Raw genomic sequence first — 6925 nt, 5'->3', positions numbered from 1 at the left:
TTTCCAACTTAGCAATTATTCAATTATTTATCCTATGTGAATACACTCCATGCTACCTTTCATCTACCGACTCTATGCTTGAGACTAAGTTCTCGTTTAGGAACCTAATTTAAGTGGTTTAAAACTTTTTAAAAGGGACACTGAAGGGGGGACACTGCTCTTACTTCCTTTTAGTTCAGAAAGGACATCTGTGTGGGCATGCATGTGTGTGGCACCATGTGCTGAAGCTGAAGAAAATCCACACAACTGTTTCTGAGGACAAAAGAAACAGACACATGGATTCATTTGCTATAATAACAGGCTGGCAACACTTGACAGTAGCTCAGTGAAAAGTTTGTTCCAGTCATGTTACACATCCCTGCCTCTTCTGAATATTTCCTTGGTTCTTCTTTCCAGAGCTGGGTTTCAAACCTGTGGGCCACTGTACTGTGCCACAGTTGATTTTACTCAGGTTTCTCTCTTGTGCCCTTTCGTGTCGTGACCTCTTGCACCTCTCATTTGTGGCAGCTGTTCCAGCTTTTCATCCTTTCTTCCTTCTTTTCTGCTCGTCTTTATCCCATCTGAGATTCATGCACATTTTCACTGCTTTACTCCAGCCCTAAAAGCCAATTTGAAGACACAGTCATGCCATTTCTGGTGTCTTGTATCATTGTTTTTACCTTTTTAAGTTCCATGTTAGCCATTCCAAGGACATCAAAGCCAGGCTGCAGCCCTCTGCACTGCACCCAAGTGTGCCATCATAGGCCATAATGATACTGGCTTGTTCTCTTAGATAGGAGCAAAGGACATATTAATAGGAAAGTGATACGTGTACACATCAATAGCATTTGTGTTTTAAGGCACTAATGGTTTAGCATGAAGTTGTAGTTTCTCTGCAGAAAAAACACCAGTCCCTTTCCCAGCTAAGCATGTTATGGGAAGCACTGAAGCACACACATGTAGGGGCCAGAGGCAGAACCAAGGTTCCTAGAAGAACTTCAATGATGAATTTCTTATACTTCTTAACAGCTAAAGTATCAGAATTATTAAAAACATGCAGATTTTTAATTGAGCACCGGAAAGGAGTGATGGGATCCTTTGTTGTTAAGACTCTTTTGACCACAGATGTATGCCTTCTCTCCTTTTAATTTCAAACCTATTTTATTAGGAATTAAAACTGGAGTTTAAAGTAAGTATCTGTTTAAGTGCTTTGCTGAATCAGGAGAACTTCTATTCGTCATAATATTGGGCTTATATTTATATATGCCAAGTGTGTGGTGCTTTTACTCTTCTTTCAGCTAGAGCTAGACCATGAGTTTAGTGAGGATTGTTAAGCAGTCTGTTCTGCTTTGAAATTTTCTGTTTAAAAGGTTTTGTGATCTCTAAAGTACACATGATTAGCATAAACTCTGGAAGCTAATAAGTTAAATTATTTAATGTAAAAAACTTCATACTACCAAAACATATGAGAAAAAGTGACTAAAACCTTTTCCAAAAACTCCATTTTCCAGGGTTCCCGAAGAATGCATTCTGAAACACTCTTGCTAAATAGCATTTAGCAATACTATCTAGGAATAGTCTAAATATTTGGCTCTGTTTTAGTAACTCATGTAGATTACCAATGCACATACATCCAAGCATACTTCATTTCTCATAAGTTACTTCAGAGAGTGACTATACTATAGACTACTATAGAACTGTAGGGTCAGAACTGAAGGGACTTTGGTGTCATCTACTCCATTGTGCCCTGATGGAGGATCCAGCACTTACTGCCATGCTCGTTTCCAGGGCTGATGCAGCCCCTTTAAGAGTTCCCTAAAATGGGCTGCTGCATAGTGTGTACAAATTCCACTTTTCACAGTCTCTCCCAGATCCCTGTGGCACTGTGGGCAAATTGGTCAACCACATACCCAGGATATTCCTACACATCTTCATTTATCCTCTGTTCCTCAATTCATCCACTGGAAGAAAATCCACAACCTTCTGAGGTAAACCCATAGGCTCATTTTTGCACTATCTGTATTTTTTCTGTTTTCCCAACAGATACACAACTTACATCGTTCTTGGCTGCAAATCAGTCTAATTTCTTCTCTCAATGACCCCAGAGAACAGTGAGATGATCTTTATGACAATCCTATTAGGAGGTTTTTATTTTCCCCAACTTTCTGCTCGCTGTTTGCTCTTATCAAGTGAAAACAATGATCAGCGCTACATAATGGAGATTATTACACAGCATTGGAAAGCAAGGATATGATCTGACTGAGGGAAAAAGTCTTCTGCAACTTGTTTGCCACAGATTATTTCTGTAACTGTCACTTTGGGAATTTCTATAAATAAAATCACTATCACTCTTCTGAGAAGTGAGCATTTACTACCATGTTTTAAACAATGAAAAAATACAGATCTGTTTTTCATCTAAATTCTTTATATATTTGAAATCACTCAGAGAAGAGAGTCCAAAGAAATGTGGTTTAGTTTGACGAAAAGAAGCCTCCCAGCGGGATATTTAACAGAATACCTAGAAAACAGTGTTGAAAGAGTTATAATATTTGGAACCTTTTTTTTCAACTCTTGTTCCATGGCCTCTGATTTCCAGAGGACCATACTTGGCTTTAACTCATTGTCCTCTGTGGTGATAACACTTTGGACCCAGGGGAGAAAAGAAGGACTAATTGACCCACAGTTTGAGCAAGGGCTTTGCCTAACCTTGTACACATTAGCGACGGATGTTTGACCTTCAGCTCTTTTTGATATTCAAACCCTGCACAAGATTTGGCTTTCCTAGTCTGCATTTTCCTACTACATTGTGAAATGCCAAGTGGAAGGATGGGTGTGTGCAGGTACCAATCTTCCCCCCCTCCCCAGTCTTCCCAGGCTGCCCAGTAATGCCTGGAGGAGTGCATGGAGTGATTCAGTCAGTGAAAGAAGGTGGTAGTTCACTGATTGCCTCAAAGAGCTTTTTCTTTCTCTTTTCATCTTCTGTCTTGGTCCTCTAAGCTCAGAGCACTTTTCCTTGCAGAACACCTCAGGGAGATGAGGACAAAAATTCCGCTGTGTTTGGCAAGAGGGCATGCAAACAAGTGTCTAGTGCCAGACGTGTGCCTCTGCCTGTGATCAACAGCAGCTTCAAATACCTCACTAAGTAATTTTCAATAAAAGACATTAATGCTTGTTTTAAACTTACAAGGGGAAAAGAAAACCACAAGTCATTTGAAAGGATATGGCAGTAGCTCAGATAAATTTAATAAGTGGATAGCATAAATAGAATAAATAATACTTTTAGCAATGAATACTCACAAAGAGAAAGAAGAGTAGAAGAACAACAGCTCTGCAAATCATCTTGCTTAATATGAAAATCTGAGCATCACTATCAGCATTTAGGGACTAATTCTGAAGCTGCTGAGTAGTCTTTCATTAACTGCTGTGGGAGTTGAGAGCACCTGGCATCTTGAGAAATTGGGCTCTTTGGCAGTTTTAATTTAGTCTGACAATAACGCTGAATAAAAATATTCTTAGGGATAGCCCACAATTATATAGCATGAGCTCACTTCTTCATTATAAAATGTGAGCTGAAGCCATTCATAACTGCCAGCCAATATTACAACAGGCAATTCCAGTTTTTCATTGCATGGGAAAAGCTCTAGCAAGCTTTAATGAGTTTCAAAAATAGCTGCCACATCAGAAAATTGTAATGGTGCTTGTTTTTCTAATGTGAATACCTGTTCAGCAGACATCACTTAAAACAATGGCATCCAAATAGACCAGGGCATGTAAAATAGCTACTTCTATTTGTCAGCTGCACACCCATTGTTTTCAGTCAGAGCCTGCAGAGCAGCTTCAGCTGTACATTCCTGGGAAGTGAATAATATCAGTTGAGATTACACTACAGTACCACATCTATTACAAGCACATTATAAAGAATGAATATAACCTAATTAGGAAATGCTGAAGTCGGCTGGGTGTGGAAGTGGGCTGGGAGTCATTTTACATGACCTTCACTTACTGAAAATAAGAGTTCACAGAGGATAAAGCAAAGGTAACAGTGTAGATTTCAGTCTCAAATCCAGATATCACGTGCTTATCCCATATTCCTCATACCCTTCCTACTAAGCTAAACAATTGTTCCCCAAGTTTCACTTCCATTAAACTCTTTTATAAACACTTAGCAAATCCAGCAGGACAACCCAAATTGGCTTATATTCCTTATTTTCATGTGGATTAGAAGTAGAGCTCTACTCTGGTTTATAGTGCTGGAAGGAAGAGGTTGCAGAGAGGGGTAGGGAGTTTTGTCTTAACTAGATAAGTAAAGAGGAAAACTCTTCCAACTGCTTCATGGAGCCTTTCTCTTCTTGTAAAGCTGATTCTTCTGACACCCTTTCTAGCCTGCAGCCCAGAGTTGTTTCATTGCTTTCTGCTTGCTGCCTTACCACAGCATCACTGATCAGCAGGATGGGATTTCACAGCTATGAAAATCTGCATCAGCTGCCCCCATGTCTGCATATTGTTAGCCAGACGTGCTGCTGGCTAACAACAAGTCATTGAGAAAATGCCTTCAAACATGTCTCATGTCTTGCATTTACCTCTTGGTTCCAAAAGGAAGGTTGCATTAATGCCAACAGCTGGAACACATCAGTGCTCCAAGTTGGATCCCTGCCTTACCACTGATTGGAACAGAGGTTGCAGAGAGAAAACTGCAGCATGCCAAGCTGAAAGTAGTTTACTGTGTTTAAGGGACAAAGTCTCATCTGTACAGGTACTCACAAAAACCAGAGCAGTTTTCCCACAGCACACCACAGAATGGTGCGATTGAGCACACAGTTAAAACCAGTAAATGCAACCTCAGACATTGCAATCTGCCCATAACTGAATACAGCACCAGAATAGATACACTTGGGCAGAGCTCTGCTCTTCATGTGCTTAGAACTGACTAAAAATCAACAATTACCCATTTTCTTTGCCATTAATATATTTTTGAGATCCTGTTCCTACCAGAAATGAGGGAATGATTCATGTTTTCTTGTATTGCCTTTTGCACATTGTTTAAGGACTATGAAATTGATTCTCAGTTGATTTTACAGTAAATTGAGAATAACTATTAGTATCAGTAACATGATGCTGGTGTGAAATTATATGCAGTTATCACTTAAAGAAATGCACTTCATAAGTTTGACTTTTCTATGTATTTATTACAATGTGCACTTCTGCATGTCCTGATGTTACCATAGGTGTGCAGTTCCTGTATCCTGCCTTGTAGATTGGAACCAAGTCTGCCTCTACTTATTTGTCCGCACAAATGGGATTAGCTACATCAAAATCTGCATTTAAAATGCAAAATAAAATTACCTATTCCACAGTCCCACAAATATTCTCTAATTCACAATTTACACAATCCACAAACCAAGCCTGAAACCACCAAGACCCCCAAGGTTGTAAAGATCTGACTTTTTTCCTGTTCTCCAGTGTCTCCAAAGTGGTGAAGAGAAGTGAGTTGCTACCTTGCTTTTGAAGCACTTCTTTTGAACCTGTTATCTGTAGGCCCCTGGTGTCCAATTCTGAGGGTCTTATGATTATAATTAAGAAAAGAATGCTTATTGTCAGTAGATGTGGATCTGCACAGGAAAATTTTTAGGAGTTTGCAATATGAGAAAGATGGAAGTAGCTAACCCAGGACACACCTTTTTCTTACAGACTGTAAAGATTTATTATTTATTTTAGATTGAAAAGTATTAGTAGAATCAAAATATAAAAAAGCTTTAAAATTGTTAGCATGGCAAAATCTGAAATATCTTTTCTAAAGATATCTCCACTTCATAAGATGCCTAGTGCATTTGCAGAAAAATGTCTGGAAGCCTAATAACAAATATAACTGGTATGTGTGTTTTAATTTTCATAGTCTTCACATCAATTATGGTAATGTTTTTTGCAGTGCTTCTGTTATAGATGGCCTGATGTCTGGCTAAACAAACAGTGTACCTACCATATGTGATTAAAACACTGATCAAATGGAATCAGATAGAATTATAACAGTGCTGGAAAAATTCATTTGCTGGTGGTAAATAGTGTTCAGTTTTGGTCCTCAGACAAAAATCCTTTCATCTGAAGAATTTAATTATCTTTAACTCTTTCTCTCCTTTCCTTACCATCCCACATGTACATAAATATGTTGCCATTGTGGAATACCATTTGTGAAGCAAAGGGACTAATCTTTTTAAATGTGTAAACAGCCTACAAACTGGCCATTAACCACATGCCAATGGTACATTGTTAGTGTAATGAGAAAACACCCACTTAATTCAGGGAGGAATTTTGTCTGCACTAGCTTAGTCCAGAATCAGGTGCTTATGTTTCAATGGAATTTTGTCACTTAGCTAATATTTTAAATCCCATTCTGTTTTAGCTAAATTATTGGGTTCTTAAGAGTAACCTCTTAAGAAAACTGATATGACTGGAATACATATTTTATTGAAGAAGGTGTGTACCAAACCTTAATCAAGTATTTCTGCTGAATGACGTAGTTTGTTTTTCTTAAGTAACCACAACACTTAGAGGTTTTTATTTGGGACCTGGTATGTTAAATGTTGACTTTTTTTTCTATATGAAATTTACTGTAGGTGTATTAAACTTAATTCTGTCTGTCAGAACTTAGGGAATGGAACAAATAGTCAGTTAGTAACATCTGCCAATTTGCTAGAAACACAGAGTGTTTTTGTTACAAAATTTTCATTACTTGCAGTGGCCAGTGCTCTGAAACCTCCAAAGACAGCTCTCAGATTGCTACACAGAGGTATGCATTAACCCAAAATACGTTATAGGTTTGAATTGATAACATCTGATGAATTTTTTAAAAGGGCAGAAGTTTGTTACAAGCCCTCCTGTAAATGCAGCCAATATGAAATATAATGAACCTTCCCAGATCTGAGCTAGCACTCCCTAAAGAACAGCAAAC

The sequence above is a fragment of the Melozone crissalis genome, unplaced genomic scaffold, assembly GCF_028551555.1.
Source record: "Melozone crissalis strain CALT ecotype California unplaced genomic scaffold, PUWL_Pcris_2 ptg000027l_1, whole genome shotgun sequence".
In the NCBI taxonomy this organism is placed as follows: domain Eukaryota; kingdom Metazoa; phylum Chordata; class Aves; order Passeriformes; family Passerellidae; genus Melozone; species Melozone crissalis.
The sequence above is the reverse complement of the archived record's forward strand: the minus strand, read 5'-3'. Positions refer to the sequence as shown.